This window comes from Otolemur garnettii, unplaced genomic scaffold (genome assembly GCF_000181295.1).
Source record: "Otolemur garnettii isolate 467f Iridium unplaced genomic scaffold, OtoGar3 scaffold00020, whole genome shotgun sequence".
Lineage (NCBI taxonomy): Eukaryota > Metazoa > Chordata > Mammalia > Primates > Galagidae > Otolemur > Otolemur garnettii.
Window position 1 is genome coordinate 26,715,467 of NW_003852415.1, and position 20,269 is coordinate 26,735,735.

At 45.5% G+C, this 20,269-nt stretch overlaps 1 long non-coding RNA gene across 2 annotated transcripts in view; it reads left to right on the top strand.

Moving 5' to 3' along the window:
* Positions 1-9,590, top strand: part of LOC100949115 — a 14,988-nt gene extending 5,398 nt beyond the window's left edge. For both annotated transcript variants that reach the window (XR_001161150.2, XR_002772515.1), the window contains exons 3-4: positions 8,647-8,721; positions 9,062-9,590. This is a non-coding gene — a long non-coding RNA (uncharacterized LOC100949115). The remainder of the gene's footprint in view (positions 1-8,646; positions 8,722-9,061) is intronic.
* The last annotated feature ends 10,679 nt before the right edge of the window (positions 9,591-20,269 follow it).

Here is a 20,269-nt window from a genome sequence, read left to right on the forward strand (position 1 = left end):
CTGAGCCAAACTTCTGAGTTCTAATGATCTTCCTTGTTTGGCGGGCCCGGGCAGGATTCAAACCCACCACTTTAGGTGTATGTGGCTGGCGCCTTAGCCACTTGAGCCACAGGCACCGAGCTGCCCTGGGAGGTTCTCACTAGCAGAATGGCTAGCACATCAGGCCAGGTGGTGTGGAAGGCAGGGGTCCTCCCTTTCTACTTGGCCCCAGGGTTTTGTGCTGAACAGCCACACTGAGGTGAAGCCTGGGAGGGCAAGAAGAGAGGGGGCTCAGCTGTGCGTACCTTTCTTTCTGGGGATTTAGGGGCTGAGCCATGGCTCAGGACAGGCACAAAGAAGTGTTTTCAGAGCCAGCAGCCCAGTGAGGCCAGGCACTGGCATCCCTATATCTGGTGCTTTGGCGATAGCCACTGGGGTAAATGAGTTAAAGTGTCCAGGATCCAGATGGAAGGTGAGAAAGGCATGGGCCATGGGGGGAAGCTGATTCAGTTCCCCCAGTCATTTAGGAAGCTTTGAGGAGTACCCAGCTCTATCTTTGGTCCCGATGCCAACACTGCCTTCTTTGACACCCACACATGGGGTCACTGGGAAGGGAAATTGGTGAACAGAGCTCCACACCAGGGTTGGACCCTGTCTTCCCCTCAGAGTCTCTGGTTTCCAACACAGCCTCCACAATGCTCCTTAATCAAACAGAGGATATGCAGACAGCTCTTCTATATCCCTGCCCTTCTCCCCTAAAATTGAAATGGGATGTGGATATTATTTTTAAACAAAATCTGTTAGTATAGGCAGAGGGGCAGAGGTATCCAAACCTGGGGGGCTGTTGCCTTTATCTGCTTGTTTTCTCTCTCTGGAGAGCCCTATAGCCTGCAGAGAGGTGGGGAGTGTGTGCCCAGGGCTAGATCCAGGGAGGGGCCCAGGAAGGCTCTGCGCTGTGACATTTACTCCCTGCTTGCGTTTGTTGAGCCACCTGCAAACACAGTGATGTGGAGAAGAGGCCTGGAAGGAAAGCTTTACACAGGGCAGGATGCTGGACTCCTTGGAGGATTGTATCTTGGAGCTTATGGGAAAGCATTTGTGTAGCTGGTCTGGATCAGATACCATGGCTTTCTAGACTCCTTCCTTGGGGACATCTCAGGGCTCTTGAAAGGTGAGCTGAGCCTAGGGGCAATGTCAAAGTGAAGGCCAGGTCCAACAGGTGGAGTCCAGGTAACTACGTGACCAGCCATCCTGGACGATACCAAGCCTTGCCCGTCCCCCACTTGCCAAGGAGTCTCGGTACTGAGCTGTATTTCAAGTGCTTTATGAGTGTTAGGTCTCAGGCAGACATATACTTGGGGTTTTGTGTGTTATTAGGTAGAACATAGATAAAAACATAATAAGATTTTCATTAAAGAAGTTGAAACATAATAGAATATATCAGCTTTACATACAGTCATCTCAGAAATTGTGGAAAGGCCATTATTAAGTGTTAAAAGAAATGATCATTTTTCAGGAAAATTCTTTTTGATGGATTGGCCAATTCCTGAGCAATAAGAGGTGAAAATGAGGCCTTGACTGGCCAGGCAGTGGGGCACAGAGAACCCTATCACCCTGGTGGTAGGGAAGGGATCTTTGGCCATTTGTCATTGTGCTAAGCAGGTCCCTGGGGCTGCCTCCATCTAGACATTTTCCAGTGGGCACAGATGTCAAGGAAGAGTGAGTGGGCTTGTCTGTAAACCTCTCCTTTCTCATATGGGTGGGTGAGAGAGGGAGCTGAAGTGTAGGTCAGGCTCTGCTCATGGAAGGCAACAAAGTGGCCCCTCGCTCACCCCTACATTTTCCCACCTGTAAGTTGCTTGTTGCAGCTCTGAGGGCCCCTGACCTCCTGCCTCCTGAGTTGTGATTCAAACCCCAAATGTATTGCCAAGTACTTTTCTCCAAATAATGTCAAAACCTGGCAAGACTTAAGGGCAACAGGATGCATGTGTTTCTTATTCATTCATTTACATGAAGTAACTTAAATGTGTTTTTTATGAGCAATCTGACTTCCAGAAAAAATGAAAAAAAAAATCTACCCGTCTTTAATGAGCTTGCTAATGAATTTTTCCTTGAAAAGAGGAAGGGAGCCTTACACAGAAGGGGATGTGGAGGGGACAAATTAAGGTCCCAAAAGGGTTAAAGGGCAGTGGACAATGTAGAAACCAGCATTGTCAGCTGAGCTGGAAAAACCATGGGTGGCTGGGAGCATTATCTTTTTAGGAGACTGGAATTTAACAAATTGTGAATTAAGTCCCAAGGTCCCCCTCCCCTCTGCCACTCAGAGCCCTGTCCTGTCTCCCAAAGGAGGAATAAGGATGTTTAGCCTGGTCTCCCGTTCTGTATTTAAACAAATGAAAAATTCTGGAAGAGTTGGCTTTTCCAAATGAGGCCATCTCAAATTCTCAGTTTGAAAAGGAGAGGGACAAGTCTCGGGTAGGAAAGGGTCTCCCAGTCCAAATGGAGCAGTCCCTATCCTTGGCTGCTTGTGGGGGCTCTGTAGGGAAGACTGAGGGAAGGGGTGCTGCAGGCCTACCTCCTTGGTGTGGAATCGGTCCGTGCTTCAGAGCCAGGCAAAGTGGGAATGGAGTAAGATCTTGGCTACCTGAGAAGAGCAAGATCTGCCCCTGATGATGCCCTCTCCTGGGCATACTTTTGGGCACTGCCACAGGACAGAACAGCGCCAGGAGAGGAGTCATGAGCTGGGATGGGGAGACCACTTGTCAATCTGAGAGAGTCTGAGGGGCCCATCTTTGAGGTGCCCATAGATCCCAGAAATCCCAGTTCCCTTTAGATTTGAGTCAGATCCTGAGGTCAGGGTTCTAATCTTCATTCTGGACAACTGGGGTCACTCTAGCTAGGGTTCTCAGAACTGACTGTTGTGAGGTCTCCAGACATATCTCTGTCTTCTCAGCTCCCCTTCACCCTCAAGTCCCTGGTGGTTGTGGGGGACCATGTGCAGAGCAGGGCTATGTAACAAAGGCTGGAGTGGGTCTCCCAACGTGCAGGGATGTGTGTGAGAGAGGCATTAATTAGCAGAGAGGACAACGGTGGGAGGGTGTAGTCATGACTTTCCTAATTGCTCTCCAATTTCTTTGGGCTTAAAAAAAAATGCAGATGGAGAATTCTTAACTCCTCTACCCTGGGAGAAAGGAAGGCTCCGGACCACCTTTTGCTTGCCTTCTCTTTGCTCAGTGAATAGGGTCTTTGGCAGGGGCTTAAGGAGGAGACTCTTAGCCTGGGAGCTCCCAGGGCTGTTTCAGATGGAAACAAAGGCGCAGGAAGAAAGGAATGTGGGGAGCCCCCCATGGGGAACAGCCACCTGGGGATAATTGGGAGGGCTGAGTGCAGATGAGTTTTCCCAGGTTCTGTGAATACACTCTTTCAATGGAAGGTGGCTTTTCTTCAGATGAAAAGAAGAAAACCCCAATTACCTTCCCTTGAAATGGACTGTGTGTGTGTTCCCTCCAGGGGCTGCCATGGGGCCCCTTGCCCTTGTGTGTATGTGTGTGAAGGGGGGCTCCAAAGCACCGAGGGATGTAGAGGCTGCACAATGACGCGCTTACCCTGCCGCCCCATCTGTGAGTCCTTGGAGGTGCTCATGCTCCTAGGTCTTGATTTTGGAAAGTTTCTTAGGAAAGAAGAATGGGAGTGACTGTGCCTATAAACAAAAATTTGATCAACCTGGGCCTCATGCCTGAAATACAGGCCCAGAGACAGAATGGGGCCGAGGAGACAGAACTCCAGGATGGAAAGTTGGGGAAAGAGGATAGCTGAGGGGGCCAAAGAATGACTACACTGCCTGTGCTGGCCATGTGGGACCATGGCGGGTCAGTCTCTTTCATTCCTCCAGTCCTCCCTCTGGACCATTCAGTGGGCAGATAGTCATCCCTACCAGGTTGAGAAATTAGGCTTAGGGGTCTCAGAAATCCATGGGGTTTATATTTATGGCTAGGGAGGATGAGGGGAAGGAGTCAGCATGGTCCGCAGGGTGGTGGGTGGCCTTGAAGGAGGGGTCCTGTGTGCTGAAGAAATCCAGAGATTGGAGGGAAGCCTGCATCACCACTGCCCCATACTTTCCGAGGGTCAAGTTCTCTGGACAACCAGGGTGAAATCCCTGCCATGAGAGGAAGGAGTCCTAGGTCTCAGTCTTGGCTGGTGTATTACTGTTACTGATGGCTCTGGCCCTCAGTTTCCCCATTTGTAAAATGAGTCAGGAGGTTGTCAGTTCTACACATTCTGTCAGTCAGAAGAAGATGTTAGTGCTAGAAAGGCCAGCCCCTGCTGCAACCTCTGTTCATATCTGAGTCATGGCACCAAAAAAAAAAAAAAAAGGCCAGCTCCTTTTTTACCCAGTGTTCAGGCTGGGTCTCCACCAGCTACCTGGCTGGACATAGCCTTTGCTACTTGGGACTCATCAGATGGTCAGAGGTGAGGGTTCTAAATGAGTGCTCTGGACACAGGTTCTGGCAGCAACCCTGGAGTGGCCTTCCAGAGACATGGCTATGGCCCCTACTCAGCCCTGACTATGGATGTGACCTTGTCCCTTGGCCAGCTCCCTGAGCCTTATTTTTTTCCCCATCTACAAAATGGCTAGCTGAGTGCCTCTGGAGATTGGCCAATCTCTAGATTTCTTCAGGCTTTCTCTGGCCATCTGTAGTTTGTTTGCTTGTTTCTGTGTCTTTAGAGTTGTCAGGATCTTGGGGACCATTGGTCCACTGTCCCCTCTGCTTTAGAGAGGAGAAAACCAGAGACCCCAGAGGCCCAGAGCCTTACTATACCACATGGCAAGTTGGTGCAGGCCCTGGACATGAAGTACCATGCTGTTTGTTAGCTCCTGCTTTCGCAGCATGGTTAGTAGGGTCACTGTCATTGGCCATTAGTGTGGGTCAGAGCTCTGGCTTGAAGGAAGCTCCATGGGCCACCCCACATGCCAGGATGCAGGCACTGTATTTATGGAGCATTATCCAAAACAGGTGGGCCATTGGGCAGGTCTGGAAAACCTTTTGGGCTATAGAGATACTCAGTGTAATGACAAATGACCTGTGGCTTTCATCCCAGGAGGGTGTGTCCCAGCTCCCCTGTAACTCACCATGTACCTTTTGGTCACAAGACCCACAGCCACACCTCTGTTGGCACTCTGGCCCACTCAGCTAAGAACTTCCTGAAAAAGCCACCAGGATGGCAACTTCTGGAAAAGTGATCAGTCACCTGCCTGCGCTGCATGTCTGTCTCAGACCCAGTTTTGAAAACATCTTGTGCGATCTCTTTGTGCTTCAGGGTGTCATAATAAATAGCTCACAAAAAGCCTTGGTCAGGCCTGCACCCGGTTATTACCATGGTGGGCTGGAGCTTTTGTTTTGTGACCTTGGTTGCTACAATACCTGCGAGCTGAAATGAGGAATCGAAAGATTGCCAGCTTCAATTAGCCCGGCAGACGGCCCTTCCCAAGGCTGCCTCAGCCACTCTATCCATTAATGGTGAACATGCGCCAAATAGGCCTTAATTCTCTCTAATTGCCCACTCCTGAAGCGAAAGAGGTGAAATTCCAGGAAGAGGCATATGTAAACATCCTCTGTAACCCAACCAAGTAAAATTAGACGGCTGATGGGGGGCCTGCGCGCGAGAGGGAACATGATTTCAAAAGATGTCCCAATTACCTCTCCCATTTTCATAAATGGGCCCATAATGTCCTGGGCCCCGGCCTCACAAAGGTACAGGAAATTAGCTCTGCACAGAGCTCGCATTTGTCAGGGGAAGTTGTAAGAGGGTGGTATTTACTCAACAGGTAGGAAGTATGAGATCTGAGGCAAGATTGATGATTTGTATAACTACAGGCTTATTTCTTGAAGTCAACATTTTAATAAAAATAATCCTTTTATGTCTTTCGCTATTTGAAACACCCACAAATTATTTGTATCAAAGACATGCCAGATCAATTAGGTCCTGTTTGCCTCCAGAAAAGAGTAACTTTTGAAATCTCAAGATGCAGGACTAGAGTTTTCTAATCCTGTTAAGCCATGGAGGATGTTGTGGTGTGTCACCAACACTTACTACGTGGGTCATGAGCTCAGTGCACACACTTATGAGGTCTTTGATCAAATGCTTGTGGCAATTGTTCCTCTGGACTCTATAAGGAGGCCTTGTGTTTTCCTTTGGTTCCAGACAGTGACTCATCTCTGCAGCTTTTCTGACATTTGTGAAGATTCCAGCCCAGCTCTGCGTTATTAATACATCACAGCAAACCCAGAGCTGGTATACGCAGCTTTTTAAATCAACGTGTGACTCTGCCAGGACTGCATCTTAGCAGAGCAGCCTGGGGTCTGCATGGAGTGTTAATTAAGGATAGTCAGGGACTCTGAGGGTTCATGGGGTCCCTGGAGCAGAAGCAGAAAAAAAAAACCCAGATGCTTTGTGCTGCTTCTGATTTCCCCACTCCTATTAAAAACACAAAGAAGAACAAAACAAAAGCAACAAACCAAAGTACTCAGAGCTTATTCTTGTGGGAAATGGCAGTGCCTTTGGTCTTGCTGTGTGTTCCTAGTTTGGAGTGTCCACCTTAGGACTGTGGCATTGATGAGTCACCTCTGTAGCCATGCTCAGGCTCTGGGGTGGGACAGAAATGGCCAGCACACAGTGGGTGGCCCTGGGGATGTTGGATAACCAAAGTTATGTCCCTCAGTCACCCTCTGATTACTGCTTTATTTATATTTATTTTTGAGGCTTCTCATGTCTTAGTTATCAAATCAACCAGTTATGGCAAAACAGTATTTGGGAAGCACAAGCCCAGGGGAAGGAGTTCTTAAGTGGATTTGAAAGCAAGTGGTGCGCCCTGTGCCCTGGCCAGGTCTTGGATGCTCCAGCTAGAGACTGTAGAAGCAGAGGCAGCAGGGGGTGTCCTAGATGGCAGGGAGTGTTGGAACAAGCTTCCTCCTTGGGGTCACTGAAGGACTGGATGGCAGGTAGCCTGTACCAAGTGTTCCTGGGGACAGGTGGTTTGTTCTTCTGCCATTTCCTATCTGTCTCAGTGACCTACAACCCATATTCCTCTTGTTGCCTTCGTCTCCCAGGGGGTTTAGGGGCATGCCAAGGGTCTCCCCTGGCCTCCTGACTCCACTTGTGCCCCATCAGAAACAGTTGCTAGAGAGGGAGTCTCAGATGAACTCTGGGCCACCCTTCTTTCTGTCCCTGGGCCTTGAGTGCCCTTCACCTGGCTTGCAGTGCTGGTGGGTCATTGGCCAGGCCACCTTTCTTATGCACCTACTTACCTTTACTAGACTCTCTTAACATTTTAAAAATCAACTTGTTGAGGCTTGGTGCCTATAGTACAGTGGTTATGGTACCGGCCACATACACTGAAGGTGGTGGGTTCGAACTCAGCCCAGACCAGCTAAACAACTGCAACAAAAAAATAGCCAGGCGTTGTGTCAGGCGCCTGTAGTTCCAGCTACTTGGGAGGCTGAGGCAGGAGAATCCCTTGAGCTCAAGAGGTGGAGGTTGCTGTGAGCTGTGATACCATGGCACTCTACCGAGTGGGAGACATAATGAGACTCTGTCTCAAAAAAAAAAATTAAGCATTAATGTACACAGCTATGATTTAATAAAAAAATACAAAATAATAAATATGTATGATAAATTAAAAAAAATTTTTTTTAGTGAATGTTTTTCTGATTTATTTTTAGTGTACAGAAAGATTGAGAGGAAAGTATGGAGAATTCTTATTAATTCCCTGCTGCCCCCCTTACTGTCTCATTAATATCTTGGCTTTAAAAATTTTTTTTTTAATATCTTAGCTTTGAGTGGAGTATTTGTGACAATTGATGGGCTGATGTTGAGATATTATTATTATTAACTAAAGCCTGTAATTCATATCATTAGGGCTCACTCCTTGTGATGTATGTCCTGTGGGTCTTGACAAATGTATGACATATATCCACTGTTGCTAAACTCATTTTTTCTGAATTTGAAATTTAAGGCAAATGCTTGATGCCAAAGACTTGCTGTTCCAGATGTGCTGTTTCCCAGTGCCTATTAAAATGTGTTTGTGATCACTAGAGCGAAGATGTCTAGGCACCACTGAAATCCTCTTGTGTCCCATAAAGTGTGTGCCATGGTTTTAGGGAACACTGCATGTTGGAAGCCTCATGGGTCTCAGCATGGCCCACAGCCTGCCTCTGAGCTGTACTCCACTTCTGTGGTCTCCCACGGGGACAGCAGTTCCACTGACCCCCAGCCTACCTTGCAGAACTGTTTGCTTCCCCCAGAACATAGGCTCATGCCTTGTGTTCAAGGTGGAGCCCCTTCCAGGGCCTGGCCACTTAGTACTCATGTGTGCAGTAGCCTTAATTTAAACTTTGGGTTATACAAAGCAGCACTTAGTCCTACAGCTGGCCCTGAGCCAAGGGCTCTGGGTCAGGAGCCATGTTCCAGTCTCTACACCTGCCTCCATCTGCTCTGCAGGTAGCTGGTGGGTGAGTGGGTTGAGAAGGGAAATGCTTGGTTTTACCAATTCCACACTTGCTGGAGGTTGGGGAGTCCCTGCAGGCCATTCTTGCCCCTCAGAGCTATTGCTTTCTCACTGAACTGGGTGAGGTTTCCATTCCATGACATGCTACTTTCTCCTTCCAGCTGAAGCCATCACCTGGAATCCTACATGGAAAGGGACCTTGGACATGGGACCCCAGCACTCTTCAGCTCTAAATCGTAAGTTGTCGGAGTGTAAAGGGCACATCTGTGGCATTACTGCTGAGGGTGGGGGGCTGCCACCCCCAGCACACTACCAGGTGAGCCTCATAGCATGGACTGGTGGGCACTGCCCCATGGTCTGCACACAGGGAGGTGAGTGCCAGTGAGCCAAGTTGAGTGCAGACCTGGAGGCTCATGTTCTAAGACAGGAGGCCCCAGCCTCCTTGTGTTGTCTCTGTGGTAAAGGAATTCTATAGGCGGCTTCTAGGGTCGGACCCCAAAAGAATTTCTTCTTTTTTGCTCCTCTAAATGAATGGCCCTTTCATTATTGAGTTTCCCTTTGGCTCTTGTGCCGCAGGGCAGACTAGGATGGAAGTGCCCTGTGAGCTGGAGAGCACAGGCCGAAGGACCAACCTCTCAAATGGGCTTCAAACTCCAGTGACCTTCACTTACCCCCTTGAAATGTCTGGAAAACATAACGGGCAGATTTTCTGCCTTCAAAGTTTCCGGCTAAATCTCTTCAAGTTCTTTATTGTTTGGGACTGGGACACTCAGTGATGCTAATGGGTTATTTCTTTTGTATTTGCCTTGAAAGGCCAAAATATTTTTATACTGCAATAGACAAAGCCACCTATTTAAAAATGAACTCCATGTCCGTCGTTTCCCATTGAGAGACTATGTACCATGTATGTTTTTATGTATTCTGGGGTCTTGAAACAGGTTTCTCATGGGGATGGCCATTCACCAGGGTCCAGAGGGGCAGAGCTTGAAGTGTCTGCCCTGCCAAGGGGTCTTGGGGAATGTGGGCCCTAATCTTAGACCTGCCCGCAGTATGTCTAAAATGTGAGCTGGGGAAGATCTGATAGTAAAATAACACTTCCTGTGTCTCCGTTTTGCATCTGCCATTTGTATGTGTTTTTGGACTGTGGGGTGTCTATATCTTGTTGGTTAACTAAATGGGAGGAAGCAGGAAGGTCTAAGATATTGTAAAGTTCTGTTTTGTTTTTGTTGTTGTTGGGAGGTCATCTTACTGGTATATATTATATAATAAATGATTGGATGAATGGATGAATGAAGCATGAAAGAATGAATAAATAAGTAAATAGGTAAATAAGTAGGCAAAGAAGGATGAAAGTATACACTGAATATGACTACAGTCCACTCACTTTGATGCTCAGGCGATCAATATATAAATCCATATCCATAAATTATTGAATCATTAAGTACATAGGTCCACACACAAAGCAATATCAAATCATCATGGACCAGGGAATATGTGTAATTCAGATATATGGCTTTGACATTTGTCAATAAAAGAATAGAACCCAAGTACAAGGAAGTCTAAATGAATGGGAGCTGGAAAAACACATAATTATGCACAGATTTTAAAGTCCATCAAAATGAGAAGATCGAATGATCAAAAGGGAGAAAGAAAAGGTAAGAAAGCAAAACAACAAATAACAGGAAGAATGATAATTAAAAAATTAGAGGATGAGTAACTATCTAAGGAGAACTATGTTAGGTAGTTATAAGCCAAACATTAGGATAAATACAAATAGTGTATACTCTTGGCATAGAAAAATAAATGCACAACGGAAAAAAAGTTCAAAGAACAGAGAATAAAGAAAGAGAACCCAGGGGACCAAAGATGAATACATATACTAACCGAAAGTTGTCACCTGGAATCTCCACATAAGTAAATAAATGCCAAAATAAAAGAACCCCCCCCCAAAAGTTGCAGATATATGATTGAATAAATGAGTGAACAGTGGAAATGCAGAACTTAGTGCCAGGGGACAGGGTGGCTTGAGGGGTTTTGAGTCAGCTAGTCCTGGGAACTGAGAGGTCTGTTAGAGGAAAGGATATGAGAAAGAGAATAAAATGAAATCTCAGTAAAAATAAAAAAATAAAGACGAAAGATAACAAATGTTAAGTACAGAAATACATTAATGAGTGATATATAAACAAAGATATAAAAGAAGGTAAATGCTAAAGGTAATGATTAAAGATCATTATGAATCAAGGTTATGGTTAATCCACTTCGAAAACACCTTAGTTTTATCAATATAATAATAAGTGGATGAGTACCTAGAAAAACAAAGAAGGGGTGAAGTAAAGGGAGGAGCTCCTGAGGAAGGTTTTAGGGGTGTGATGAGACCCCAAGAAACCCCAGATGGATGGGAATGAGACAAGTCAAGGGAGAAAGACAGGAGCTATGGAAAGCTGGAACAAAAGAGAAAAGAATGGTAAAAATGTAGTAGCAAATGTCTGGATAAATGGGTGAGACTGTGAAAGAGGGTTAGGCTAGGACTCATGTAAGGAGGGTGTTGAAGTCTGAGCATCCAATTCTATGAGTAGAGGAGTAAATACCAAATAAAAAGAAAGCAAGAAGGATGGTGTGAATTAATTAAGGAAGGAATTAATGAGTAAGATATTCACAGGTGGCTTTATGATTTGTCAATCCATAACAAAGTCCTGAGTCATAACTGAGCTCCCAAGACTGAAGAATGCAAGACAGAAAGAGAGGGTAAAAGAGAAACAATGCAAGTGTAAAAAATATTAAAAACTAGCTGAAAAAGAATGGTAATGTATTCACAAATAAATAGATAAATACAGATATAAGAGAGAGCCACAGTAGGAATAAGAATGAAAGGGGTTAATTAAGGGGTACTTAATTGACATCTGTGCTTCTGAGATGGACAACCAACCACCCAACAAGGAAACTGTTAAAAGCATGAATATGTCAGGGAGGACTTCAGTGGGGCCAAGGAGGGGAGGGCCCATTAACTACAGATTATGATGTATCCAATTAGGCGCACCTGCCATCTAGAAGTCTAAAAATAAGTATTTAAATAGAAAGAAAGACTGAATGGATGCATGAATGCATGAATGAGAAAAAAGATTTGCATTGACTGATGAGGAGGGTGTCGTAGAGAGGGGTTAGGGTCATTGATCTTGGGTGCTGATCTCCTAAAGAATGAAAGAAAGAAAGGGTGAGTGAGTGATAAAGAGAAACAATAAGATGGGAAAAAAATGAAAATTGGGAAAAAAAGAAGTGAAAAAAATAATAAATAATTAGGTCTAACAATTAAGTCTACAAAAGAGGGCTGGTTTAGCACAAATTCACATTAATTCAAATCTGTGGCCCTGAAGTTTAGGAATAATAATTAAAAAAATAGCACAAGTAAAAGACTGAATAAAAGAATAATACATTCATTCTCTAAGAATGCAAGAAAAGTAGTTGGAAAAATTAACGAGGGAAGAAAAAATGTAGGAAAATAAATTAAAATAGACATGAAAAAGAAATAGCACTTCCTTCATTAATACCTAAATATAATGAATAAATAGTACTCATATGATAAATAGGAAAATTTGAGGCTCATCAACAAAAGCACAAACCCCTAAAAAGAAAGAATAGAGGGTGACTAATGAAAGAATGAGAAATGATGATTTTTAGTTCACTCATTTCTGCACTTAAGGTCTACAAAAATAAAAGAATGCAAAAAAAAAGAAATCAAGAAAGAAGAGAATATAGAAAATTATGACAAGATGTATATAAGCAATAAGAACATTGAATGAATACATAAATACATAAATGTGTGAGAGAGAGGGCCATGTGAGCCAAAAAAAAAAAAAAATTAGAGAAGGCAGCAAGAATTATGACTAATTCAAAACTGGGCTCCTGAGATAGTTAAATAAATCCTGAACCAAATCACCAGTCTGAAGAATTAACGAACAAAAGAGAGCCCCACATGTGCTGGTGTTGAGAAGGCTCCGGGAACCACAGATTATGGTTAATCCAATTCTGTGCACCTGAGGTCCATAAATAAAAGAATAAATATTGAAATAAAAGAATGACAGAAAGAATGAATGGACACACGAACGACTGAATTAGAAATGGAAATGCCTGGAACAGCCGGCAAGGATTTGCCCATGGGATTTTCACTCATCTCACTCTGGGCACCTGAGGTCCATGAGAATGAAAAGATGCAAGAAGGGAAGTGTCAGAGAGTCAAAGAAAGAGATAAGGAAAGGCAAAATGAAACTAAATGAAAGAGAAAGGGGAAAAAAACAATAAGAAAAGGAACCAATCCATGGGTGTGTCTCTAAGAGTAGGCTCTATTAGGGCTAGTAACGATGTCATTAATCCTGAAGATTGGTGAGATAATCCTGACCCAGGTTCTTAGGGGGAGGCAAAATGAGAAAATGAAAAAAGAAATGGAAAAGGGAAAAGAAAAGATAATAAAAAACCTAAGTGATAAATGGTTAGTTAAGAGAATTTGTCTGAACAAGGATTATAATTAGTTTACGTATATACTCCTTAAATAGATAAATACATTACATCTTTCAAAGAATAAATGAAAAATAGAGGAATATATCCTGCCCCCCCATACAAGGCTGCATCTTCCACCATTGTAATAAAATATATGCAATTAAGGTTCATAAATAAAAGAATAAATACTTAAATGTAAAAGGTGACTAAATGCAGGGAAGATTGCACATGCAAATAAATACATGGGCCAATATTTGTTTTGCACGTGGAGTTCTGACTAATACAATTATGTTCACAGGAGACTAATAAAAAAATACACAAAATAAGAAAGGAAGAAAGGACAATTAGTGAGCGAGGGAGTGAGAAAGCGAATGAATGAATGGATGATAAGTGGTACTTCATGGAACAGGGAATTTGAGCCCCCTGATTCATCGGATTCTATGCACTTGAGTTTATGAGAATGAGAGAATGTAAGGAAGAATGAGAAAAAAAGAAAGATGAAATTTGGGAAGAAATAAAAAAGAAAGGAATAAGGAATAAAAATAATGCATGCGTAAATAGGATTTGTGAACAGAGGCCTTCATGAACCAAGGGTTATGATTAATTTAAAGCTATGCTACTGAAGTCCATAAATAGAGGAATTGGATCTGAATGAATGAATGAATGGAAGAAGGGATGGTAGGAAGGCAGAAAGCAAAGAAGGGAGGGAGGAAGGAAACCTCTCTCCAGTTTTGTGTGACCTATTACTTTTGTGTTTTAGCCAGTGGGATGAAATGGTTTCCAGGGAGGGATGGCTGTTCACACATTGTGTGCTTGCTTGCTACACACATTTTCTCTGGCAGGGAGGAGATGGATCAGAAAGATCTTGGCCTTGGAGTGCCATTTCCTTACCTTGGCTGCGTGGACCATTTCACTTTGTCTCTTTCATCTTCAGTTTCCCCATTTTAAACTTGGAATGGGTTGATCTTGGGGGAGGGTGGCTAAATGCTCACCCTTGTTGGCAGTGTCTTATCTCTAGCCCTGGGTTGGCAAAGAGGCTCAGGTTCAGGCTCTGGGCTCTGCAGAAGGTTACATGAACAAGTCAAGCTGGAGGTAGCTTGGCCCCTCCCTGGGCTTGGGTCACCTGTGAACTCCTTGTGAGGGAGGCTGCGCCCGCCAGGGGGCAGCAGAGGGTCAGAGAGTAGGAGGCTGGGGGAGCATGGGACCCGCCACTGCTTGTCATCCTGGGTGTGGCTCCTAGTTGGTGCAGAGGAAAGGTGAGAAGGTAGCCAGGAGTGCCTGAAGAACATGACCCAGGAGCCCAGGGACCCAGGAGCCCTGGGCAAACCACCAGTGACCTTGTTCTTGTAACTCTCTGTAGTTAATGCCCAAGCCGTTCCCCAGCCTGGTCTTCTATGGGGCAGGACCTGCCCTTTTCAAAGCAGGGATCTGAGAGTGGGTGCAGCTCAGCCCCAAGCTGCAGAAGTGGTCCCGGGACCCTGGTCTCCTTGACACGCCATCCCCAGAGCCCTGTTCAAGGCCTCTCTGTCTTCTCGATTGTTGTACGGTGTTTTCGGTGTATTCTGTATCGCGCCGGTGATGTGTGTCGGCATTGTCTTCTTTCCTTCCAACTGGCTCTCTGGACAGTAGGGGGAGACCTGGAGAGTTGTGTTCACATTCCTCCCTAGGCCCTGCCTGGACCTACTGAGGCCTCTATTGCTGTAGTAGAAAAAACTGTGCAGTTATGTGTTGTGTGCCTACATTGTCTGTAAAGACAAGGACCAAAGCCTCCCTTGACTTCTCACTTCCCATTTGGTACTTAAAAAAAAAACAAAACTGAAATCTTAACAAGTACCCATAACAGGAGGAGCACATATTGGCTGGACCAGGGTGCTTGGCGGGAAGCACGGTGCGGGGGAACTGGGAGGGGGGAGGGATGGGGCTTGGGTGGGAGCAGGGGTTGTGGGCACAGGTGCGGGTGGGTTGCTGCTCTAGCCCAGAGGCTGAAGGTCTGAGCTGAAGGCGTCAAAGCCCAGGCACCGGAATCAAAGCTGAAGGATGCACGGGAGGGAGAGAATGAGGAAGACAAGGGTGACTCCCACGCAGGCCCTGAGTGTGGCAACGGCCTTTAGAAGGTGGACGGCCTTTAGAAGGTGGACGACGCAGAATTTGCATGTCAGGAGCCACCTTCTGGGCCTCTAGCACCACATGTCTGGGCCACGTGAGCATGGCCACGTGGGCCTGATGTGGTGCGGGCGGCGCAGAGGTCTGGTCTCTTCCAGAATCTAAAGGGCTCCCAGCTTTGCCTTGTCCGGCCTGAGATCTGGGGGTGCACTTCTTATCCCTGGGGACACCTGCTAACACAGGGGCTCTGAAGACTCTTCCTGACAAGCCTGAATGTCCTGTTGGATGAAGTTTGGCAGGAGGGGCTCAGGGCAGAATGAGACCAGGAGGGTGTTTTGGAAGAACCCTTGTAAAGAGTCAGTTGAGGTGTAGATAGTGAGAAAGAGAGGGGCCAAAATCATGCACAGAAAGGAGACAGGAAGGAAAAGGTTGAAACACAGCAAATCTCTAGGACAGCCTTCTACCATCGGAGGGACTCTCCCAAGGGGTCACACTGGGTTGAACTGAACCAGTAGAGAAGAACCAGATATACCTCTTAAGGGTCCTGGGAGGTGGGAGCCTGGGGGTGCGGGCCTGGGGCATGCGGTTCTGGGGTGGGGTTTGGGTTTGGGTTTGGGTGGGTAATGCTGAGGCTGTGAAGGACAGATCAGAGCTTCTTAGACTCTAAAGGGTTTTGCATCTGGAATCTAAGGGTCTTTTTAGTTCTGGGATTCTGAGATTCACAGCAGCCAAGGGGTCATATTCCCTGCACGTGCTCCCCGCCTGGCTCTGTCGGTGCCTGACCCATAAAGTCAAGTGGGGTCCCAGCCCTCCTGTCTTATTAGGGCCTATCTTTATGTGTGCATTTCTTTCTTTAACTTTTAAAAACAAGAACAAATCTTGTCTCTTGATTTTGACATTTGCATGCATCCCACATACAAATCCTTTTCCTGGTGGTGCCAGATGTTGCAACTCTCCTTGGTCTCCCCACCTCTCCCTCTTTGGGAAGCTTGGCCTGCGGGCCACCCTTCTGAGGAGGGTGAAGGTCACATCCGATGGTTCCCTGTGTTCCTAACATAAATGGGTCCCCTTGTGTTCCTAATGTAAATGATGTGGATAACACGTGACCTAGAGCAGGGGGAACTGCATCTGCAGCTCAACACTCTGACACCCCAACCATCTTTTGTTTCTTCCTTTCAAATTCTTGTCTTATAGGCACTTTTTTTTAAAAAGCAGGCATCTATTTTTTAATGAGCATCCGCCTTTTTAAACCTAATTGCCATTAGTCACCCACCACATACACTTTTTTTGCATCTTGCCCTTTTCATTTAATGATCTGTCATCAACATTTTTCTTTGTTCCTTCATCTTCATAACCTCACTGGCTGCATTATGTCCGATTGAGTGAATCTGGCATCATTTGTAAAACCATTCTGCTATTGTTATGCATAAATCATCTTTTTAAAATATTATAAATTGTGCCACAACTAATGGCTTAGCAAATCCACTTTTCTTCAATCTTATGAATTACTTTCCTACACCCAGAAATTATCATTGCTTCATTACATAATAGTTTCCCCTGCTAGACTGTGAGCCCCATTAGGGCAATGAGCTTGTTGAACTGGTCTTTGTATCTCTGTGCCCAATATGTTGTAGATGCTAAATAAATGTTTGTTAAATGGGTGGATGGAAGAGAGGATGAAGATGTGAGTGCATAGGTGGGTGAGTGCTTGGCTGATGGATGAAAGGGTAGAAGGATGAATAAATGGATTGGTAACTGAATGAATTAATTTCATATGGTTGAGCTCTTTGAATGAAAGGCTAGGGATCTTTGTATGGATCTTAATTAATTTCAGAAGGCTTACAGCATTTTATGATGTTTAGCAATGTATTAGCATTTAATTAAGGTATCAGTAGTTTATCTCAATAAGTGCTTTTGCATCATTTTTACTTGCATTACTTTACTAATGAAAGTTGAACATTCCCACCTGTGTTTGTTAACAAATTGTACCTTATCTTCTGTAAACTGTTTGTCCAAGTCCATGGGTCATGGCTTTCTGAAGAGGCTGGGTAAGGATGCCCTTGGTATATAGTGAGCTGCTACATCATTAGAGGCATTCAAGGAACCAGACAGTGGTAGCAGATAGGGTAGTTTTAAGGAAATTCAAGTAGTGGTGTGGTGTTGGCCTAAATGGACTTTCAGGTCTGTTTAGATTTGCTTATTCCTGGGGAATAGGTGGTAGGGACAAGGACATCCTCAGTGTGGCAGAGAGGGGACATTAAAAGCTGTACTGCCTGGAAGTGCTCATGCACTTATGATTTATAAACTGTTTTCACCTTTCATAGTCTTGTGGGACAGGAACATCTCCTTGACCCCTAAGGCACAGGCACCCATGCCCAGCACCTTGCTTAGTCAGTGGGCTTAATGGCTCAGTCACCCATCCCTGTTCTTCCTTGAAGAAGCTAGACTCCAGGGCTTCTATCCTCTCACCTCTTAGGGTAATTGGGTTCCCAGTGTCCTGTGATGTGTCAGCAAATGCCTTGAACCCTGGCCTGCACATATTGCCTTAATGGTGATCTTTGGGGTTTAATCAATGGGACATTTTGGATTTAGACACTTAAATTCCAGGCTCCTTTTGGGCCTTCTCTTGTGCCCTACCCCAAAGCTAGCTGGGTTCCAAGGTCAGTCACAGCCATTTAGGGAGGGCACATTATCCCAGGAGGACCTGCCCCCTTTCCCCAGAACCTCATCTTCTCTGGGCAGAGAGTTGTTTCTTCTACTTGGCCCCTCTACTATAGCACTGTGCACTGTTTGCCTGTGTCAGAGTTCCTCACCCCTGTGTTTATCTTGGCATTGAAGCTTGGGAGGCTGATGGTGATTTTCAACATGAATTTGATTCATCCATTCATCCATGCATTCAGCCTACATTTCTTGACCTGGTGCTTTTGGCCTTTACCTTTCCTGGAAGCAAACCTTTTCCATTTTGGGCAGGCTGTGAAGCGCCATTGGGCTGTGGTCATGAAGCAAACACCCTTTATCGTAGCTGCCTCTTCTAGGGTCACTGCTCTGAGCACGTCCCAGCTGGATCACCTCTGCCCCACCACCCCTGTGGCTTCTTCCCCAAGGTACTTTCACAGGCATCACACACTGTGACTGTGGTCTAGGGCAGAGCTGGGAGTGGGCGGAGTGGAGTCCTCTCACCTATGAGCAGAGATGTCCACCTCAGGCTTCACCCTGCCTGGTGCATGGTCCCTGCCATGAGCTTTGCCTTCAGCCTTGCAGCTTCCTCCACCAGACGGCAGTGGTTGTAACTCATCCATTCATTCCTCCATTCCTTCATTTCTTCACTCACAGTCAACAAACATTTTAAAAAATTAGCTAGTGCTATACTAGAGCTGGCTCACAAGGACTCATTTCAGTGTCACCTTTTGAAAGAAAAGATGAACATGTTGGTTAAGGGGCCATGTTTTTGTGTCAGCAACAAGGTGAGAATCAGTTCCAACTTCCAGATTTGAGTTCTGTTGCAAGTGTGATTGCCCCCTCCAACTTTGTTCCTTGTAAAACTAGGTTGATTAGTAATCAGCAAATTGTGTCCCCTGGGTGCTCACAAATCAGAGCCCGTATCCTCAAGAGGCCAAAAGGAGAGCTGAGGGGGTTGGAGATGGGCAGCTAATTCTGGCCACAAGCAGGCTTTCAAATCATTAGAACACTCTGACCTTTCGTGGAGGTGATCTTGGAGCCATTTTGTCCCTTTCAAGATTAGTTAATGTCTGGCTCTATTTAGAGAAAATTGAGGGAGATGATTGCTCATGTGGGTGATAAGAATCATGCCGCATGCAGGGGTCCACATAGAACGGTGCATTGGTAGACCTAGGTGTCCAAGGCACATGGTGCTTTGCAAACTGTGGGCCCAGTCCCAAGCAGTCCTGTGGGTCGCAGGCCAGGTGAGAACTTCCTGGAGCTCCCTGCTGCCTGGGTGGGATGAGGCACAGGTCTTGGAGCTTTGACCTAGAATTCTAAATTTTATTCATTGCATTGGAGAGAAAGTGTAGCAGGCAAAGCCAGGACCCTGGAGCTGGACAAACTTGTATAGTTTAAACTTACTGTGAGGGCTTGAGTCTATCTTCATGGCACCCACCTCACAGGGCTGTTGTGAGGATCATTGTAACCGTGATTTTGACTGTGATTCTGAAAGGGCTGTGTGCATGTCCCCAGGGGTGTGCCAGTAGAGTCTTCACTCAGGCAGCTTAGTGGGAAATTGATTTCCTTCTTAAACATGAAGAAGTATATGGTGGGATGGAATACTAAATCTGTGTGACATTATAAGATTACTTAGGAGTAATTTTGGCAGGGACTTTCATGGTAGGGTTTGGGGAACTCTTTGCTGAAATCCTCTGGCCCCCCGGGGTATGCATTCATGCTCACCTCTGTAAAAGGTTGGAAATGCCTGGCTGTCCTTTCAGGCTGCTGTGTGTAGTGCCTACTTCTGTGCCTGGCCTGTGGGCAGCACCCACTTAGATCCCTCTTCTAAAGGACCCTCCTGGTGGTATCCTTCCCTGCAAAATATTAGGCATCACCTTTAAGGACACTGTGCTATTCCCATCCCATGTCCCCTCTCCTTATTGACAACATCTGGGCTCAAAAGGCTCATCTGGGTGCCTAACACAGTGCCTGGCAAGTGGTAGGAGCTCATGTTCCATTTTTGTTGAATGGATGGATAGCTAATGACATTGTAACCAACTGCAAGCAGCAGATGTTTATACCCTTTACTCAGAGTTTGTATTTTGCTCTCAATTAACCTGTTAACAATTGTCATATTATATATTAAGGTATTTTGTATGCCATATGTTGTTTGAAAATCAGGATTCTTGTTTCGGGTGTCATGCGATTGAAGTTTGAACTTTAGCTGTCCGATGAGAGTCTGTGTTTTGTGTTAGAAAAAGCCCAGATTTTAGAATCATTTCAGCCACTTAACTAACTGGACTGTGTTGTGCAAGTTGCTTGGCCTCTCTGACCCTCAGTTACTTTATCTCTAAGCTATGGGTCACCAGAAAGCCTACCTCACAGGGCTGTTGTGAGGGCCAAGGGCTAGGTACACTCTTAACCAGTGCAACACAATGCTGGCTTTCATTGAGAATGATCATATGTTGGGGGTTATCTTGAAAGCACCAATGATACCTTTATTAGTCCTAAGTGAATAAAAAGTCAGCA